Raw genomic sequence first — 19,894 nt, 5'->3', positions numbered from 1 at the left:
GTTCAATGTGAGCCAGGCATGGTGATTCATGACTATATACCTAGCACTCAGTAGGCTGAGGCAGGAGGATCACCATGAATTCAAGGCCATCCTGGGCTACGTAATGAGATGCTGTCTCAAAAACAAAAATAACAACAATAACCCACAAAGATTCAATGTGAATGCCGGAAACCACAGGTAGAACTGAGTCCCTATATACACTCGAGGTTTTTTTTCCTATTCATGTTAACCTATGATGAATTTGCAGTAAGAGATTAACAACAATAATCTCTTATAACAATAATGAAATAGAACAATTATAACAATATGCTATCATAAAAGTTATATGAATGTGTTCTCTCTCTTTTGAAAGAATCAAGAGAAAAATTCACCAGGTGTGGTGGTGCAGGCCCACAGTCCCAGCATTTGAGTGGCTGAGGCAGGAGGACTGAGAGCTTGAGGCCAGCCCAGGCTACATAGTGTGACCCTGTCCTTAAAGAAAAAAGACAAATATTTTTGGACCACAGTTGATGGTAAGTAACTACAATCTTGGAGGTGAAATCATAGCTAAGAAAAGCTATTACAGTTCATACTCACTGCTTTCAGTGTTTTATTATATTATTACATCACAATTTATTTCTCTGTTCTACTTGAGGACATATGGGCCTTTCTGGTTCTTGCTGTCATAATACATTTTTTTAGGGGGTGGGTACCGGGAATCAAACTCACGACCTCACACTTGCCAGGCTGGTGCTGTGCCACTGAGCTATATCCCCAGCCCATCTGTTTGCCTCCTTGTGCCCACATACAAGTCTCTTCCAGGGCTGGGGATGGAGCTTCTTACCACCCAGCTGGTAGGTTCTTCTCTCAACCCAGAGGAACCACAAGGCGAGTCGAGAGAGAAAGGAGCAAAAGCATTTACTGGAGAAAAAAAACAAAAAGTTTCCAACAATGAGAGTTGCCACGAGTAGGTTGCCACGAGGTCTCTTTGTCTGGACATTTTGAGGTCAATTTATGGGGTTACAACTGGGAAAGTTTGATGGGAATTGGCCTAGAGGAACTCAGCTCTAACACTGAGCTCCAGTGCTGGCTTACTTTTTTTCTGAGTATTATGTCTATGAAATGTAGATTTTAATTCATGTAGCAGTGTGGTAGTCCACCCTTATTCACAGAGAACGTATTTCAAAATGCATTGTGAATATCTGAAACCACAGACCGAACTGAGCTGTTATACATGCTACGTTTTTTCCCTATTCCTATAAATCTGTGATGAAGTTTGATACCGTAAGAGAGTAACAATAGCCAGTATTGTTTGTAGCAAGTACATGTTCACAAACACCGTTAATTGTAACTTTTTAAAAATTATCAGCACCAGCAGAACAAAGGTGTTCTTCAGAGGGTAGGAGTAGAAGCCTGGTGGGACTGGCTACCTATCAGTTTGTTTTTATCACATTCCCTGGCAGGAGGATCCCAGGAGTTCAGCATGGGACCCTTGTTCATCAGGCCACTAGAGCTCTGGCCTTGGCCATGTGTCCTCATCCTGGCTTCTTGTTATCCCTCAGTCCCAGGCTCATCTTACCTTGACCTTCACTGGGTCATCCTGACTCCCTCTGGGCTGGGCTTTTCCCTGGCTGCCTGTCCTGCCTGACGAGCTCTGCTGCTTCCGACGCTCCTCTCCCCTCACGGGCCAGTGCTTCACTCATCCTCAACATTTTCTAATGCACACCGTGTTTTGCAGGAACTGCTTATTTAAATCATTAACGTGTGCTCCTTTCGGGGAAATGATCCCTCAGCCTTAAGAAAATGAAGCCTAATCTTTCTCTTCTCCAGATTATCCGCTATTTCCCTGTTCCAGAGATCAATGCCACAGGATTTGCCTAGCATGCAAAGGGCCCTGGGTTCCAACCCCAGCACAGCAAAACAAAATTCTTCCTGGGCACACACCCACTAATGGCACCACTGTGCCATAGGGCACGTCCATGTCAGCTGCTCCAGATGATGCCAAATCTGCGTCCAAACCCAAAACACAATTTCGAGTCTCATCAGTAGTGATAAGGCTGCTTATTGCTCCACACCCTGGCCATCACTTCCTGGTTCTGTACTGACTCCATAAGTCCAATTTCTGATGAGGTAGCTGATGCTGTTCCCACAGGCTGGGCAATTTACAGGTAACAGAGGTGTATTTAGCTCATGGTTCTACAGGCTCGGAGGTCCCAGCTCAAAGGGCCTCACGTGGGGAGGGCCTTCTCGCTGGTGGGGACTCTGCACAGTCCTGGGGGGCTGAGGGCATCCATGATAAGAGGGGTGCATAGAACAAACTCTCTACTGGAGCAGACCCGCTCCTGCGATCCCCCCTCACTGTGTAAAGGAACAGGAGCTGGAGCTGCTCCTTTTGCACAGCCCTGGATCATTCCCCTTCCCCGTCCTTTGGGACTGCTGTGTGACCTTGTCATCCTCACAGGGGCTTCTCTGAGTCCTCACATATCATCCCATACACTCTTCTGTTAACATCAAAGAAAGTAGCATGTTTGTAATTTTTTCCTAAGCTGCAAAGACAATAGGTGGACTAAGATTCTTTTCAGCTCTAAATTTCTATGGCTCCATGAAAGTCACTTCAAACTGTCCCAGCTGTAACTTTCGTTCCTGCTACTAACATGTGTGTGAACTCTGTGTTGTTTGAAATCAGTGCCCTTCGGGAGTCAGGACGCACAGGACCAACCATGTGGCTTTGTTGTTATTGATGCTGTTGTTGTTTTATTTTTTTTTTATTTTTAAAGATAAAGACCAAAAACACACTAACAAACAAACAGACATAAGCAAAACAACACCCAAACAATAGAAGCAATACAGAATTTCAGACAAGATGATAGGAAATTAACAATAGTTGTTGTATTACATATTGTTATCTTCAAATTAGTTACTGAGTTAAACAAATACAGGCGTGTAGTGGCTTTTGGATTTATAGTACTCTGCAGATTCTAACCTTCCAGGTCACTGGATTTCCATAGACAGTGGAATAATAATGTTACTCATAGGTGACACAATAGTGTTCACTGTGTGCCACTGTGCTAGTGTCTTGTGTGCATTAGATCTTCACAGAAATCTCACAAGAGGTGCTTTGAAAGCAGATCTTTAGATCTGTTTCTAACATTTGGATCAAAGATCTGAATATTAAAACAGAAACACTAAATCTGTTGGAAGATAAAATATATAGAACTCTTGAAGGCATTCCTGTAGGAAAAGACTTTATGAACAAACATTGGCCGTACAGGAACTATCACAGAGAATCAACACCTGGAATCTCTGATTAAAAAACTTTGAAACAGCAAAAGGAACCACCAACAGAGTGAAGAGACAGCCCATAGTGTGGGAAAAAATTTTGCCAGCTCTTCCTCAGACAAAAGACTAATATTTAAAATATATAAACAGCTCAGAAAAATCAGACCCCCCAAATTTAAAGACCCAGTCCAAAAATTGGCACCTGAAATGAATAAATGCTTCTCAGATGAAGACATAGAAATGGAAAATAAATGTATGAAAAATACTCAACATCACTGGTCATTTGAGAGATGCAAATTAAAATAACACTGAGATTCTATCTCACCCCAGAAGGAATGGCTAACATCAAGAAATCAGCCAATAACAAATGCTGGTGGAACTTTGAAGATATCAGTATGTAATACAACAAGCATTGTTAATTCCCTACCACTTTGTTTGTAACTCTGTATTGTCTGTACTGTGCTTGTGATATGTTGTAAAATGTTGTATGTCTGTTAATGTTTCCCTCCTTTTATCTTTAAAATAAAAAAAAAAAAATGCTGGTGGGGCTGTGGGGAAAAAAGAACTTTTCTCCACTGCTGGTGGGAGTGTAGGCTGGTGAAACCACTGTGGAAATCAGTGTCAAGAGTTCTCAGAAAATAAAACTGTAGATCCCATTTCACCCCCTTATTCCCCTTCGTGGTAGCTTCTCAAAAGAATTAAAAACATCATACCACAATGATGTATAGACACTCATGTTTACAGCAGCACGGTTGGTAACAGATAATCTTGGCAAAGGCCCAAATTCCAATCAACTGATGAACAGATAAAGAAGATGTGGGGTTTTATACAATGGAGTACTACTCAGCCATAAAGAAGGATACGCTTGAGACATTTCTAGATAAATGCATGCACCTTGAAACAATACTCTTAAGTGAAATAAATTGGACACACATGTTCAAATACTACATTGTTTCTCTGGTGTGAGAAACTGAAAGTGTAAATAAGGTCTAAAATGGATGATACATATTGGGAAGCAGAAAGAAAATGTTCAGATGGGAAGGGGAACAAGGGAAGGGGGGTGAGAAAGGAAGAGAGAAAAATCAGAATTAGAAAATGAAGAAGAGGGGCTGAGGATTTAGCTCAGTGGCACAGCACCTGCCTGGCAAGCACAAGGTTGTGAGTTCGATTCCTGGTACCAGAAAAAAAAACAGAAAAAAAAAAAAGAAAGAAAGAAAGAAAGAAAATGAAGAAGAATGGAAGGAAAATAATAGAAACAAAGTTCTATAAAGGGAGAGGGGAAAAAAGATGGGAGGGGAGGGAGGGGAGGGGAAAAAACAATTAAGGTATAATATGTACAAGCACAAATTCCCTATGATGAATGGGATCGTTATGTATGTCGAAAGTGTACTCATGAAAATAATTAAGCAGGGGCTGGGGGTTTAGCTCAGTGGCAGAGCGTCTGCCTGGCAAGCACAAGGTCGTGAGTTTGATTCCCAGTACTGGGGAAAAAAAAAAAATTAAATAATTTTAAAATGCAAGGATCATATCGCCTGACTCATGCATTACATGACTGCAGTAGACTGGATGGCTGAGTCCACAGCCCACCCCACACCTGTATGTTGTAACCAACCCCAGTGTGCTGTGCTCAGGAGAGGCAGCCTTTGGATGCGATGGGGCTGCGGGGTGGGTCAGCACCCTGGGGAGAAGACTCCAAGGGCTCTCCCACCCCTCCTGCCATGCAAGACACAGGGAGCTGACGGCAAGCAGGGACTCAGGACGCAGGTCCTCATCAGTCACCAAACCTGGTGCCTTCATCTTGACTTCAGTCCCCGGGACAGTGAGAACCAAGTTGCCAGAGGAGCAGGAAGAGACAGCCACAGTGGGTGCATGTGCTCTGCCTCTGTCTCCGTTCCTGCCATGTGGGCAGCCCAGGCCACTGTTGTGTGGTTTCAAGACCCGGGGCAGAGGGATCCACGTAGAGGAAAGGCGCGGAGCCTGACCCCACACACTCGTCACGCTGGAGAGACCCATAGGGATGGCACCTGGCCACACCAGCAGTCACCAGTGAGTCAGCTGAACAAGCAGGTTTCTTGCCTATGTTAAGAGGTGGGTGGCTCCCCATGACCTCAGAGCTACTGAATACATCTGTGTCTTATGTGAATGTTTTTTGCTTCCTGTACCTTGTGTGCATTTCGTTTGGTGCCAAGGAACAATAAGGGCTTATGGATATTCAGAGCCTCTTGTTCTACCTGTGTCCATTGTGTGTCTGATATATCTTAGAGCTGGATTGTCTGTCATTAACAAGTCTTATGACTTCATCCTGTCTTAAAAGCTGCAGGCTTCTAAGCCTAATTCAATTTACCTTCATTTATTCATTTCTCAGTAATTACTTTTTTGTTGAGGTTGGTTTTTGTTTTTTGAAACAGTCTCACTCTGTAGCCCAGGCTGGCCTCAAACTCATGGTGATCAGGGCTGAGGATTTAGCTCAGCAGCAAGAGCCTGCCTGGCAAGCCCAAGGTCCTGAGTTTGATTCCCAGTACCAGGGGGAAAAAAAAAAAAAAAACACCTCATGGTGATCCTCCTGCCTCAGCCTCCCTAGTGCTGGGATTACAGGCATGCACCTTCATGCCTGGCTTTTTTTTTTATTTTGAGACAGGGCCTTGCTAAATTGTTTAGGCTGGGCTCAAATTTGGTATCCGCCTGACTCATCATACCAGGGTGCTAGGATTATGGGCATGACACCACACAGGACTGTTATTTTCTCTTGACAGATAAGGAAACAGACACAGATAAAGAAACAGAGCTCAAGTAAGTTGCCCAATAAGTTATCAAACTGTGGACTGAGATGTAATTCCAAGCTGTCAGTCTCCAAGGCCTATCCTTTAGCCAGGATTATAAAAAGTGTGTATTAGCCATGTGTGCATTTCTTAAAACTTTGTACTATATGCATAGTTCTGCATCTTTCTTATTCCACTTAATATCTTGACCATCTTTCTATATCAACTTATATAAAGTTATCTCAATCCATTAAATAGTTGTACAATATTCAATTGTATAAATAAGTGGATCAATAAATGTCTCATTTCTAAGCATTTGCACTTAAAAACAATGCTTCTGCCAGGTGTAGTGGTACACGCCTATAATCCCAGCACTCAGGGAGGAGGATCACAGTGCATCCAAGGCCAGCCTGGGCTACATCGAGTATAGGGCCAGCCTGAACTGCATAGAGAGACCCTGTCTCAAAAAACAAAACTATGCTCCTGGCAGACATGGTGGCACATGACTATGAGCCCAGTGATACATGGGAAATCTAACTCCCAACTGCTAGATGTCCCAAAAGCCAAGCTCGTGTTCTCTAAAACTGATGAGTGAATTCTAGGAACAATAGCAGTTAAGAGTAGGAAGAACTTATTGAGACAAAGAAAGCGTTTATCTAAGAGGGACAGAAACGGGCCCAGAAAGTTGGTTGCCCATCAACCTCGCTTCTCAAGGGTGTTTATTGAGTAAAGCCACAAGGGGAGGTGGGTTAAAGGTGGGACAGAACTGTCATCAGTCAATAAGATTACAGGTATAGTCACTTAGGTAATGATACAATGGGAAATCACAAGTTGGTTATAAGGTGGGACAAAACTATGATAAATCAATAAGGTTAAAACAAGTATAGTCACTTGCATATTATTGATTAAATGCTGATCAAATTGAGAAGCAAGTCATGTAGCAAGCACATATGGGATAGACAAGGACTTTGGAAGGGGTGGGCTAAGAAAATTTGGTCCTCTACCCTGAGGTGATTGATGTCTACTTAGAATATGTCACTGCTGTTCATCCCTAGGAGAAGCATATGAGTGAGGAGTTCCTTTTTCTTGAAGTCTGGCCTTCAGTCAGTACACTGCCTCCAGCCACAGTTGTTTTCTGCATTGACTTCTCAAGGGTCCAGTCCCGGCTGACTGCCTACAATATTTCTACCTCACTTAGCTGTCTATAATAATCCCAGCACTATGGGAGGCTAAGGCAGGGAGATCATAAGTTTGAGCTCAGCCTAGAGAACACAGCATTTTATAGAAAGCCTGTTTCAAAGTAAACACAAGAAGCCAAGTTGTAGTGGCTCACACCTGTAATCCCAGTGCAATGGCAAATGGAAACACTGTAATGACACCCAGGGCTTGGAGGCAGATTTATTCTTGTCAATGGGCACTGATCAAGATCATTTACAAAATATCAGGCCCTGATCCCTGGTGGTCTAAGGCTTATATGGGATAAGCAAGCAGGAAGCACAGAGGCAGAACGGCTCATCAATCAGGGATTGGTTCTTCACAGTAACCAGCCATTTCTGAGAAACAAAAGTAACAGGAACTGTAACCAGAACTATTACTTGGGTGACTAACACACTGAAGTATAACGGCTGGTGGGCATCTTCTGCTACATTTTCTCCTTCTTTTTAGTTTCCCCAGCAAATCTTTGCTGGGCATGTTTCATGTGATGTTCTGAGACAAGGCCCAACTGGAAGCAGTAACACTGGGGCTGTCACTGGTCCTAGGATGGGTCCTAGCCCAGGTCTCCAAGAATGAAAATTCCCACTGGAAGTTTATAGTTTGTTTCCCTTATTACAAGGTTTCTCCCTAAGTTGACTCCGACAAAGGAGTGAAGGAGTTAATCGCATCTAGGACAGTGTCCAATGTAGCTTGAATGCTCATTAAATCTTTATCATTTGTAAGGGCCTTACTGGTTATTTTCTATTCTGTCAGGACAATCATCCATAGAGCTAAGGTAAAGCAAGGACTGAGGTAAGACCCTGAAAAGGCATAAAAATGAAGGGAAATAATGCATTAAGGTATGGAACAATCCTGTGAATGGTATCCTCAGGCTTCAGCCATGCATGGATTTGTCAGCCTCCAGAGTGACCACAGCAGGGCTTTGAGTGCATCGTTTCTGTAGAGTGAGCTTCAGAAGGGCTGTCTGGTCCAGGTAAGCACTCCAGCAATCGTATGGATAGGTTCTTCTAACTCTGGAATGGTGGCTCTAAAGTTGGATTTCTGAAACTTTAAGAAGTGTTCAGGTAGTTAGTATGCACCTGGGTTTTATGTGTGTGCAGGGGTGTCTACAAGTATGACTGATCTTTTAGTTAAATTTTTATGGAACTGGTTAAAAGCTGTTTCTGTAGGGTTGTTTTTACTTTTTAACTTTAGAGTTTTGTGGCCTATATGTTGTACTGTTATGGTGAGAAGCCAGAATCACTCAAGGAGGCTGAGATGGGAGCAAGCAGGGTTTTATGTAGCATACTGGCAATACCCCAACAGTTGCCAGTCAGAAGCATCAACCCCAAAGGTAGGAAAACAGTGGTTCATATAGCAGTTGGTCTAGTTTCTAAAATTAGCCAGTAATTTTCCGAAAGTTGGTGTACAGAGTTTATCTAATCACATGGTGATAGTCGTAGTCATGGGGTCATTACAGCATTTGTCAGAAACAGCATTTATCAGAGTAGAAGCTGCTTACAAATGGAAGATGTTTAACTTATGATTTGGGGAACAAGGGTGAGTTCCTCTGAAGGTTAAGGATTTTAAAGTGGAGTTTAGACACAAAATGGAGTCTCTGCCACCACATTCCCCCTTGAAGGACATATGTTTCTTATTTTGGACAGATATAGTTGTTTACATGGTGGTGACCCTTGGGGTTTGTAGTCTAGGTAACAATAAACCAATTTGTGGAGACATTAGTTTTACTGTGGCATTGTCTACTGGATGGTTGAGCCCGGCATTAGATTTTGTCCCTTGTCATCTATGAAGGTCAGTAGGATTTACCTTGGAACCATGTACAGTGCCACTTTGTATTTTTGGCAGTGTCAGTTGTCCAGAGGAGTCACAGCCATTGCTTGACTGAGGTACTTTCTGTGAAAGCTTGGGAGATTCTTGGTGACTCCTCTTAGGCACGCCATATATCATAGTATCTTTTCTTTTCCTGTAGCTCCATAATCTCCTTAATCAGAAGATCAGAGACTCAACTGAGTTACAGGATGTTGCAGCAAAGAATCTTGGGTTCTCTTTGATCTTAGAGGGCTAGGGCCAAAATATTGGCTTTATTAGCCCATCTATCTTTTTGAGTTTTGGTCTCCAAACCTCTGTTGTTGAACATCCAAAAGAGAAGGCCAATTAATGACATTATATTGTAGTACAGCAGTAAACTTATTTATTAAAAGTTTTTTAGTATTTGGCACCTTGAAATATAAGGTATAGCCAAAGAACTGTTACCTTTTACCAACTATGGATGTTTTAGTAGTAGAATCCCTGCTGAATGTTAATAGACAACAGTTATACAGCTTTATAGTGAAATGAAATCCATATATAGAACTGTAACATTTTTGTAGCACATTTAAATCTCTATCTTGAAATAGAATAGCCTCTTTGGTTAATCAATTTTATCTAGTACATAAAAAGCTTTTACCTAACTGAGATAATTTTATAGTCTTTTGGAGAACACACCCAAAGATGTGAGCATAAAGAACCACCATTATTACAAAGGTTACCAAGCTAAAAGTGGCCCAGAAAACTAAGTAGAAGTTATTATGGGGGGAGTGACAAATTGCGGATGTTCTCAGGACACACCTGGAAGGCCTGGTCCAGCTGGGGCTCCCTGGATGCTGGTAGCATAGTGCTAGTGGTACAACTCTTTTTTTTTAGTCTTTTACCAGTTGCCTGGCATACAGTTGTTTTACTTGTACCAGGATGAGCTTGGAGTGCAAGGACACCATGTCCAGAAACTCCTCCTTGAAACATTGCATCACCCTGTTGTAGGGCAGGTGACTGTCGTAGAGCTGCAGTTTTTGGAAGAACTGGCTGGTGTTGAAGACCTGGACCACCTCATTGCACTCAAGCTTGTTGGGTCTGTCCTTGTACGCTATGGTGTTGACACTGTAGAACGCATGACCCTGGCATAGCCACTTGACAAACATAGCCTAGGGGCTGTTGTGCAGGAGCACCCCTCATTCCAGGTGCCCAAACAGTTTCTCTGTCACCTGCCTCTGTCTCTCACTGGGGATGGTGTTGGCTGGTAGGAAGCAGACTGGCTCCAGGGCCTTGAGCCCATACAGTTTGGCACTGGACAGCCCCAGCAGACCCAGGGCCAGGTGACAGCCCTCTGGGCAAGTGGTAGTGGCTGAGCTCACCATTTTGCCCCTGTAGTAGAAGCTGATCAACATCTGGAAGAAGGCTGCATGGTGTGGATCATAAGCAGGGCACCTGGTCACCAATGCAAGTCTGTGTTGGGCTGCGGCACCCCCCAGTCCAGCAGGGAGCTGGCTGCTGTAGGCCTCTGCTGGGAATGGGCTCCCCTGGATCGTACCCATGTAATCATCCACAGGAGGCTCCTTGATCATTTTATCTACCTCAGAGCGGCCACATTCTGTCTTTGTCATGTCACTAACACAGCCAGGAGGTACACAATTCCCAGTTTATATTTTTGTTTTTCCTCTGGGACAATTTTGTAAACTTTGTATGGCTCAGAAATGCCCAGCTGGGCTCAGTTTGTCACTTTTTCAAAATCTGGGACCTTGTTTAAAGCACAGCATAGTGTTGCCTTCCAAATGGCTGGCTCAGCTTTGTCTGCTTTTTAAAATCTTTCTTGAGAAATGGCCCAGGCCTTAAAGATGAGGCACCCACCTCCTGGTTGTAATTCTGCTTGCTGGTGTGCTTCTGAGGGATCCAGAACATGCTTTTTCTTTTTTTTCATTTTTGCAAATCAGCCCTGGGTACATGTTGCTGTGAATTTGTTTAATCAGCCACTGTCAAAGCTTCCTTCTGTGGGACTGTAGATTGGAGAGTTGAGTAAAGGCTTTCCCACAACCCGGGTGTGTACATTTATATAGTCTTTTCCCAGTGTGAATTCAGGTGTGTTGCAAAAAGTGGGCACTGAAGGTCTTAGAACATTGTGGGCACCTGTGGGGCTTGATCTCAGTGTGAGATTTGGAGTGGATCTGTATCTCTGCACTATCTTCAAGGGTGAGGACACAAGGGTCACTCAGCTCAGTAAGCCCCAGTTCTAGCATCCAGTCCTTGAGAGGTTCGGGCAGCACTGGCAGAGTCTGTGTGGAGCTGTGGCCTGTGAGTCAGAGGGAAGAACAGAGACAATCATGGACACTGAAGTGGGGGGTGGGGCTCTGAGTTGCTAAAGCTGTGGTTATCAGAAAGCCTGAGGGGAGATTCAAGTTAACTGACATTTTTGTTTCCCTCCAGATCCTCCCATTTAAAAGCAAACAAGTTTTGTGACACAACAGACAAATACCTTTAAATGTAGTGATGTATACATCACATAAATTTTGTTAAAAACCATCATTTGGCTGATGACCTCACGTTGGCTTGACATGAACCTCTTATTATAATTATCTGGAGCACAAGAGAAAAGAAGATGTCTATCATTATAAACAATCCCGCTTTTGCATTTTAGAGGACTGTATATTTAGAAGGCATGGATACATTTAATACACCATGGGATTAGCAATAATGAATTGTCATTATTTTGTTTTTTAGTTTTGTACCAAGAACATCTATGAATCAGAAAACCTTATTGTTTTGACATTGACCAATGTAAACACATCACAATAATATATTTTGATCAGTGTTTAGTGGGGTATCTCCCATTAGGCTATGGAGATCATTGAACTTATCAATGAACAAAACTTGGTTATGATTATTTTAGGAATTGTCTTTCTATACATCTATTGGACCTATTTACAACATTTAACATACTACCCTAAACAATGAGAGACTGTCAAATCATAATACACAAACAACAATATGAATTACATTTATAAAACAAATGTTAACATCATTTTGACTAGCTGGCAATTTTTATGGAAGCATGTCTTTAATTTAGATATTTATCTATAAGCCAAATCTAACTCACAAACAGTTTAAAAATACAAAAAGAAGAGAAATTTGCTTGAGCTCAAATAAAACAGGTGTTTGTAGACTGGACAGAGATACAAATGAACAAAAACCCACTCATAATAACTAGACCTAGGAGGAGAAGAGGAAAGGTTGGAGATCCTCCCTTAGGCTAAGTGTGTTGGTTCCATAAGTGTGGTGTTTCTGGAAATAGCTCCCCTAGTTTCACTCAGAAGTGGTTTATTTGGTTTTTGTTTTGTTTTGTTTTCACAGCATCTCAGGTTTAGTCTCCCAAGGGTGATTTGCCCAGAACCTTAAGCAAGTGCATGGCTTTTATATATGTTCTCCTGGACAGGAAAAATTCTGCTGTTTCATCTGATCCAGAGATGGGGTATATATACCTCCTCTAAGATGGCTTCCTTATCTTTGGTATTAGCAAATGCTCATTTCCTATGGGCTTAATTGTTGAATAGGAGGAAAAGCTTGGAACAGTCTGGAGGTTTTTTTCTAAGTTCACATGTCTCTAAAAGGGAAGGTACAAAGTGTCAGGAAAAGATTGACAGCAAGGCCAGAGAAAGGAAACTGAAGTAGAACAGGCTTGATCTTTCCTCTAGAGTGTAGAGGAGGATCAGAGCCAGTCTGTCCCAGCAAAGCCTGTCCTCCAAGTCTTAAGAATGGCCACCGACCTAATGTTCTTTAAATGGTGGAAGAAGTCCCATGTTTTATCATATAAGCATGTGTGTTTTTACCAAACCCATTAAACAAGCTTCATAACCAAGGTACCAAAGGCAGGTACCCCAGCAGATTTCAGCTGGCCATCAGGGAGGATTGCAGGGTGGGAGACTGCAGTTGCAAGAACAGAACAACCAGGCCACCTGACAAGGATAGATACCTAAGGGTAGCTGTAATGAAGAAGATGGTGGTGGCCTGCTTACAGTATAAGGGAGGAAAGAGGTGTGCTCTTTCCCCTTTTGTTCTTATTGCTTTTGCTGTCTTCTGCCACCTTGAAGTGTTGTCCCTCACCATGCCACCCTGCCCTGATGCCAGCCCATTATGAACTGAAACCTCCACAAACTGTGAGCTAAATAAACCTTTCCTTCCTTAATTTTGGGCCTCAGGTATTTTTGTCTCAGCAGTGAGAGAAAAGTAACTAAGATGGGGGATTGAGACAGGGTCTTGCTGTGTAGTCCAAGCAGGCCTTGAACCCTCAGCAATCTTTCCTGCCTCAACTTCCTGAGTGCTGGGGTTACAAGCATGTGTCATTATGCCTTGCTCTTATTCTGAATTATGTGCACATAGACGTTTACCTAACAATACAGCAAAAATTACTACAAGGCAAAGTGCTAAATCAAGGGGTATAAGAGTTAGGGTCACATTTTTAAAAATAAAACATTATGGCAGGCCAGGTGTGGTGGCCCATGTCTGTAATCCCAGCACTCATGAGGCTGAGGCAGGAGGATTTCCATGAGTTTGAGACCAGCTTGAATTGCATAGTGAGACCCCATCTCAAATTTCTTTTTCTAAATTTTTAAACTAGACCTTGGAACACCCCTAATAGGATAGTATGAGAAAACTGTACACAAGCCCTTTACCCCTACAGTCAGAAATTTACTCCTCTCTGCCAGCCTCACCCTCATGTTCTTCTCTCTTTTCAGGTCTCAGGACCCTGGATAAACAGGAAGGACAACACCTGCTGATGGACTGTGGTGGGCCATGATTCCCTCCCTAATGCTCCTTGGGACGGAAAAAGGAAAGAAGGTCTCAGGGATGAGGAGGCAGATAATACACAGGAGGAAGGCTCCCTCAGAATGAAGGCGGCTCCCTCAAGGCTGCTTTCTGTGCAACCGTGGGCAGACAGAGGAGAGCCTGGGTCCTGAGCCCATCTGGCAGGAAATGACACCGACCAGAAAGGCTCATGCCCTGCCAGCGGATGGAGCAGCAGGGCGCAGGCTCCCAGTCAGGTCTCACGTGTAGGCGTCAGCAGCAGCAGCAACGCAGGACAGCAATGAAGAGGGGGAGGGATAATCACATCAGCTCTGGGGACCGGCGGACCTCCTGTCTTTCCTCTCATGGCCTCATGTTTGTGTTTAAGGTGGCCACTAGGTGTCAAGCTGAGACAAAATAGACCACCATGAGGACCCCCTCTTCACTCTGAGGGCTCAACCCCGAACCCCACCTGTCAGATGATGTTTCATTCTTACTTTGTTCTATATTTCAACCACAAGGTTACAACAGCTGCTGCACCTTATGACACCCCCTTCCTTTCCCATAGCAGCTACAGCTGCTCGCTGCTGTGATAAGCAAGCAGCCTCACACATCCTGCTGTCTCACTCACTGTAGCCATGGCTGCCCAGATGTATTAAATTGCATATTGCCCCATTTAAGTAACTGCCTTTGTTCTACTTCTGTACCTTAGTTTGCTTCCTCTTTCCCTCCAACAGCCTATACGAGGCCCATAAACCCCAAGCTTGGGGCTCAGAATTTGGAGTGCTAACTCTTCTGGGCCTGCCAGCTTAATAAAGCTTGTTTCCCTCCACCTCCCTGGAGTGCCGTTCATGTTTCCCGTGCCGTCGGTAAATCTAAAATTGTTGTAACAGTGTGCTCTTGATGGGGAAGAAGGAACAGGCAAGCAAACTGGTGCTTTGGTTTAGTACAAAACCTTTCGCACATGATCAACTTGGCTCTCACTCTGCAGGGCTTCCAAGAACCTGACTCAAAGTTAAGGAGCAGAAGACTCAGGTGCAGGAGGAAGACTGGATCCTGGGCCTCTTCATCGCATACCACTGTCTCTCACCCCTGCAGGCTCAGGGAAGAGTCATAATTTCCAGAAGGGGCCATCACGTCCCTGAAAAGTAACCGAGGCAACATTGTCAAGCTCCAGATGGCAGAGGACTTCCCTACAGCAAAGCTGGTGGGGGGTTAATAATGTATGTTGCCCAATGACTTGACCTCTAAAATTAGTAATCCATATTTACTTATTTACTTATTGCCATACTAGGGATCAGCCCATGGCCTTTGCACTGAGCAAAATTTCCAGCCCCTTTTTTTTTTGTTTTGTTTTGTTTTGTTTTTCTCCGGTACTGGGAACCGAACCCACGATCTTGCGCTTGCCAGGCAGGCGCTTTGCCGCTGATTCCAGCCCCTTTTTTTTTCTTCATTTTGAGACATCATCTTGTTATAACCTAGCTATTGCGCCACATTGCTGTTCTGTATGCGCCTGTTTGACCTGGCAAACTCCGTTTTAAAATTGTTTTTTTTAACGAAGTACATGCTTTACCCTCATGCTTGTGTTCTGTATATGCCATTTCAAGGTTTTAAGCTTTCTGATGAGTTAAGATGGCTTGCTAAAGTCCCTTAGCTGACTTTCTGCTGAGTTAAGATGACTTGCCAAAACCTCTTAGCTAAAAGGACCATCCTATTACAAGATGTTTAAACTGCTGTTCCCGCTTCCCTTCCCCTGTTCTCCAATGATGTGACTTTTTGCTGTACCCGCCAATTTTTGAACTGCTTGTTCCCCAACCCTAAGCTATGACGCCAAATCACCCCATCCCCTGGCCCTCCTCATCCCCGCCCCTTGCGGTTACAGTGCTTAAATTCAGAGCGCTTAGTCTGTGAGGCGCGCATTCTCGGGATGGATCTCAGGAGTCTGCGTCAGGCAGGCCTGCTAATAAAGCCTTTGCTCCCCAAATTCAGAGTCTCACGGGTCTTCGCTTCCCTCGGGGGGTCTTGAGACCACCACAATCTCACCAATGGCTAAATTGCCCTGGCTTTGCTCAAACTTGCAATCTTCCTGCCTCAGCCTCATGGAGTGCTGGTGTTACAGCTGAGTGGGCTAATGAGAGTCTAGGTCCTCACGTATGATGAGGAAAATATCACCAAGTGTATACCCAGTGGTAAGCAGCTACACTTGTTAAAAATCAGAGGTTGTGCTCAGGGTCAGTCCCTCCTAACAAAGGTGTAACACAGACCAGGGAGGGTGCTAGGGTGACAGCAAATCACTGCACACAGTCAAAAGTTGCAACAGCAACAGGGAAAAGGGGGGAAAGAGAGCAATAACTCAGGCTCTCAGAATTCAAAGGCCAGACACCTCCGCCTTAGGCGCTTCCTGCAGAACCTTCCTCTGTGCCAGTGCTCTGGTGCCTGTATTTTTGCTTAGGGTATCATCTCCTAGGTTTTTGTTATTTTGTTTTCTGCCTCTCTCAGGACAATGGAAGCAGGAATAACCACCGGGTGCCATTAAGAGTTCAATGGAGAGAGGCAGTGACTCACTCAGCTCCATTGTTTCTAACTTACTGCTGGGATTCCAGGCAGGTGCCGCCACGCCCACCCCAGAATGTGCGATTCTTTTATTAACTCAGAGCAAGAGAAGCTGGAGGGTTTTTTTGTTTGGTTGGTTTTGGTTTTTTGGTACCATGAATCGAACTCAGGACCTTACAGTTGCCAGGCAGGCGCTTATGCCACTGAGCTATATCCCCAGCCCAAAGCTGGAGGTTTTATTGAGGGTTTTCCTTCAAAACACAATGACAGTATAGAATCAGTGACTCATGGCTCCCCCAGCTGTGCACGGCTGGCTGGCCTTTGCTCCCTGACTCCAGCATGAGTTGGAGTCTTTAGAGGACACAAAATGAAAGTTTCTTGAGTGGCAAATCGCAGGCCCAGCTCAGGGCTGGGGTCCTCTGAAAAGTCGGAAGCTTGCAGAGCCACATGCACCCTGACTGTAGGAGCTTTGCCTCCTGCCCTTGGCCCTCATCAGCCACAGGGTTCGGTCATTAGCCCACAGCAGCACAGCCTGCTAGGCAGATAGGCACAGCAGTCTCTGGGGAACACAAGCAGCCCAGGAGGAAATGAGAAACCCGGCACTTGGAATGATCCAGCAGTGAACTAAAATATGTAAGAGCTTTTCCTGCTCCCAGAGCTTCCAGCCAGCCTTCAAAGGCTTCACTCTGAATCACAAGCAGGAAACCAGAGATCACTAGAACTCTATAGGAAGTCTCAATACTGCAAGATAAGACCAAACAAGCAGGAAGATCACCCTCAAGAAACAAAACTAATTTATGTTCAGTTAAAGTGTCAGAAAAAAACACCAAAAAATTATAAGAACAAGAAAATGAGCTAGGCACAGTGGGGCAAGCCTGGAACCGCAGCACTTTGGGAAGCTGAGGCAGGAAGATGTTCCAGCTCAACCTCGGCAACTTAGTAATTTAGTCAGATAATGTTCCAATACTTAAAAATCACTAAGTATGTAACTCAGTGCAAAAGCTCTGGTTCAATCCCCAGTGGCACAAAACACACACACACACACACACACACACACACACACACACACACACACAAACGAGCATTATGCTTTAAACAAAGAACAAATAAAAATAAACATGCAGAACAACTTATAGAAGAGTGCTAGGGACTGGGGATTTAGCTCAGTGGCAAAAGCGCCTGCCTGGCAAGCACAAGGTCATGAGTTCGGTTCCCGGTACCGGAGAAAAACAAAAAAAAAAAAAAAAAAAAAAAGAAGCGTGCTAGTCAAGGGAAACAATGAAGTTATAAAATTGGTTTAATGGACTGGGTAGCTTTAGCATTTGAATTTTATAAAGCTTTCTTGGGGAAGGGTCACCAGGAGAATCTCAGAGAGGAGTGGCCAGAGGGGGGAGGGGAGCAGGAAGGGTGGGGCCGGGACCAGAAGAATGAGTCAGCATTGGTAGAGTGCTTATCCTCCTCACCAGGCTGGCGAAGCCCGAGGTGCCAGGCCTGTGGCTTTATCTTTCTGGAGCTTGAGGGCCTAAGGGAAGTAGCTACTGAAATAGTTGGCTGGTTTTCCAAATTGTGGCTTCCATAGATTTCCATTTCTCAGTACTGAGAGAGATAAGAGAAGCTGCGTTCTTACAATAAGAACAGGACATTATTTTTTCTTTTAAAGAAAAACATCATTTAGATGTTAGAAACCAAGGCATGATACAAGCCGTGTATGTGTGTATGTGTGTGTGTATGCATGTGTTGTGCTAGGGATCAAATGCAGGCCTCATCAAAGCGAGACAAGTGCTCTACCACAGAGTCACATCCTCAGCACAAAGACCTGTTAAGAAATGGAAAAAACAAACAAACAACTTTCCTCCATCCCATCCTGGGGATTAAACCCAGAGCCTTGAAAGGCAAGCAGACTACCATGGAGCTACATCTCCAATATTTTTCATTTAGAGACAGGGACTTGGTAAGTTGTCCAGGCTGACCACAAACATGAGATACTCTGATTTCAGCCTCTCAAATAAGTGAAGTTAAAGGCATGTTCCACCATGCCTGGCTGAATGATAAAATATAAAAAGATACTATTAGCTCAGTGGTAGAATACTTGCTTAGCATGCACAAGGTCCTTGGTTCTATCTCCATTGCTGCCCCAAAAACAAGAAAAAAGAAAAGATATTAAAATACAGTAAAAAGACAAGAAGATGTAAAATGGAGGGAAAATATAAGAAAATCTATGAAGTTTTGGAATGTTAGCAGTCAAACAATAAGATTTCCAGGAAGAGAAAAACAGAAAGGAAGAAATCAACAATGAAATAATTCAAGAAAAAATGTCTAGAACTGAAGGACACAAATTTCCCTATTGAAAGAGCCCATCATAATACTTTAAAAGCTTCCTAACCAAAGCATGTGTTTGTGAAATTTAAGCATCTAGGACAGCTGGCCTAATAGCACAAGCCTATAATCCCAGCACTCAGAACACTGAGGCAGGAGGATTCTAAGTTGAGGTCAGCCTGGCAATTTAGTAAAAACCTGTATCAAAATAAAAAATAAAAATGATAGGGCATGTAGCTCAGTGGTACACCCCTACTGGGTCCAAGGCCCAGGAAAGAGAGGTAGGGAGGAATCTAGGATAAAGACCCTCAGGATCCACAAAAGGAAAATTAAGTGGGACACGGGGGGTGGGGAACAGAGAAGAAAACAGAGAAATAAAAAGGGGAAACAGGAGGTGAAATTGTTTAGATTTCTCAATAGCAACACAAGAACATAGAAAACAGTCCATCAATGCTATGAAAATTCTGAAGGATCCAAGCATGGTGGTACACACCTGTAATTGCAGCAGTGGAGGGGCTGAGGCAAGAGGGTCACCATGAGTTCAAGGTCAGGCTGGACTACATAGTGAGACCTTGTCTCAAACAAACAAACAAAAATATTCCCCTGACTCAGGGGCACACATTGGCTGGTCTATCAGGAAGGATAGAGGACCCAGATGAATAGCTATATGCTCCAGGTGAGGGAGCCTCCCACATGCTACATGCTTTCCACTGTCTTCCTGGAAGCCTGTCTCAGTCCCTTTGGGTTGTCATGGAAGCTTCATTATATGGGCGTAGTTAAACCATGGGCCAGTGGGGACTAACTCCACTTCAATCTCTTTCTCTCCCTGGAGGTGAGAGCAGGGCCACGTTCCAACCCCCTAAGCACCCAGCTATCCTTGTAACAGAAAACCACCCTCCTGTGGTTGTGTAGGGTCTGTCCAAGTCACCCCAACACAAACTCAGGAGTGTTTAAGAGAGACTTGCTACAAATAATGGAAGATTATGCTTCAATTTTACGGCTCTGGAGCTGTTCAGAAACTAAGGATAGAAGGCCATCCCCCATCTCCCCACCCAGGCACTGGGGATTGAACTCAATGGGAACTCAGCTATATTATCAGCCCTTTTAAAATATTATTCAGCCAGGCGTGATGGCTCACACCTTTAATTCCAGCACTCGGGAGGCTGAGGCAAGGAGGATCGTTGCAAGTTCAAGACCAGCCTGGG

General features: G+C 44.0%; 1 pseudogene; it reads right to left on the bottom strand.

Annotated features, from left to right (window-relative positions):
* Positions 1-9,797: 9,797 nt before the first annotated feature.
* LOC102028774 overlaps positions 9,798-19,894 on the bottom strand; it is a 16,131-nt pseudogene continuing 6,034 nt past the window's right edge.

Source organism: Chinchilla lanigera, unplaced genomic scaffold, assembly GCF_000276665.1.
Source record: "Chinchilla lanigera isolate Chin_1 unplaced genomic scaffold, ChiLan1.0 scaffold00104, whole genome shotgun sequence".
NCBI classification, from domain to species: Eukaryota; Metazoa; Chordata; class Mammalia; order Rodentia; family Chinchillidae; genus Chinchilla; species Chinchilla lanigera.
This window is presented reverse-complemented; position numbering and strand designations above follow the sequence as displayed.